At 38.9% G+C, this 1,899-nt stretch overlaps 1 pseudogene; it reads left to right on the top strand.

Moving 5' to 3' along the window:
- Nucleotides 1–655: 655 nt before the first annotated feature.
- On the top strand, nucleotides 656–1,207 carry LOC138080411 (motile sperm domain-containing protein 1 pseudogene; annotated as a pseudogene).
- Nucleotides 1,208–1,899: the final 692 nt, after the last annotated feature.

Below are 1,899 nucleotides of genomic sequence, written 5' to 3'. Positions count from 1 at the left end.
ACCCAGGGCTGATCTCCTTCAGAATGGACTGGTTGGATCTCCTTGCAGTCCAAGGGACTCTCAAGAGTCTTCTCCAACACCACAGTTCAAAAGCGTCAATTCTTCAGCGCTCAGCCTTCTTCACAGTCCAACTCTCACATCCATACATGACCACAGGAAAAACCATAGCCTCGACTAGATGGACCTTTGTTGGCAAAGTAATGTATCTGCTTTTGAATATGCTATCTAGGTTGGTCATCACTTTTCTTCCAAGGAGTAAGCGCCTTTTAATTTCATGGCTGCAGTCACCATCTGCAGTGATTTTGGAGCCCAAAAACATTAACTCTGACACTGTTTCCACTCTTTCCCCATCTATTTCCCATGAAGTGATGGGACCAGATGCCATGATCTTCGACACCATAACTCTGTCCTAATATCATTTGTAAAGTGCTTCTAAGAACTATTCTAGGTATTTGAGTCCTCCGGTATCCCAGCAGGCAGTTCAGCCAGGAGATGCTGACAAACACCAGAGGGAGCAATTGCAGCTGCTTTCCGAGGAGCTGGTGTTGCCGAGATTGCCAAAATGCTCTGGAGTTTTTAACTGATTTTTAAGAAAAACCCCAAATAGTTTTGAGACTGTAAAAACCCACGCCTCAGCAAGGGGGATTTAGTGTCAATGCATCTACAAAAAAGACAGCCAGTTAGTGGAAGGAAATCTTCCTGTCTTTGTGTTAATATTTTATTCAGATGACCAGTCAACACATAAGCAAGTGTTGACACTCTATAATCCCTATGAGTTTGCCTTGAAGTTCAAAGTCTAGTTAGTCATAGAGATGTCCGATCCTGTCCCTATGGCGTAATGGACAAACTCCATCTCCAAGTTTCCTAGCAAAGCCAGAGAAAGGCTTTAGGAAGGAAAGAGGCTGTGACTACTCTTCTCCCGTCTGCAAAAGAACAACAAAACGAAGAAGAGAAAAAAAGAATAAAAGAACATTTAACTGAAAGTTTATATTTTGAGCAGTCATTTCAACCAGAAAACAGAATTGTCTCCTCAGGACCTAGTTTACTGACTGTCTTCCTGGTGGTGGTGTGTATTACAGCTCTGATGCTTCCCATGCTGGGAGATGTGGAATTGCTGGTGCCTCTCTATCTCCACTTAAGTGTGAATCAAAAATTAGTGGCTGCTTATATCTTAGGTCTTATCACAAGGACTATATTTAGAACATGAACAAGGAGTTCAGTTGACTTCTGAAGAACATTTATCTTGAAAATATGATGTGGACTGCCTTTTCTCTCTATTTCATCCCACTAACATGCTACAAACTATTGAATGATTTACAATCAGTTGAAATGTATAATATATATTTTAAATTACTCTATAATTTTATACCAAGGACTCCAGCACATTATGTTACAGATAGCAAGGAGGCTTCTGAGTAACACTTAGGAAATTATTTGAAGAAATTCTTTTTAAATCTAAGCCACCCATGCAAAAGACTTTAACTAAGACATTTTTTTTTTTCTCATCTGTTTGCTAATTCACTTTGATTGTTGTAGTCATGTGTCCTTCAAAGTTAAAGGCCAGCAAACTGGCCAGCCTAAAAGTAAAAGTACATGTACTTCCTAGGTACGAACATCAATGTTCCTATGTAAACTATGCCTTGTCCGCTATCATTATAAACAGTTGCCATGGTGTTTCTAAAATACAAGTTTTACAGTTAATATGTAGAGAGTAATAAAAAGCATAAAGTTGAAAAAAAAAAAAGGACACTTCTATGTTCAGCTCAATATAACCATCATTGCCAATCCTGATTCGAGAATATCCAGTCATCACTTCTTGTATAACCTGAAGTATCCTCTGTTTATCGTCTCCTATTATTGTACCTTTTACTTTATCAACCACCTGAGCAAAATTTCAAA

Source organism: Capricornis sumatraensis, chromosome 5 (assembly GCF_032405125.1).
Source record: "Capricornis sumatraensis isolate serow.1 chromosome 5, serow.2, whole genome shotgun sequence".
NCBI classification, from domain to species: Eukaryota; Metazoa; Chordata; class Mammalia; order Artiodactyla; family Bovidae; genus Capricornis; species Capricornis sumatraensis.
This window is presented reverse-complemented; position numbering and strand designations above follow the sequence as displayed.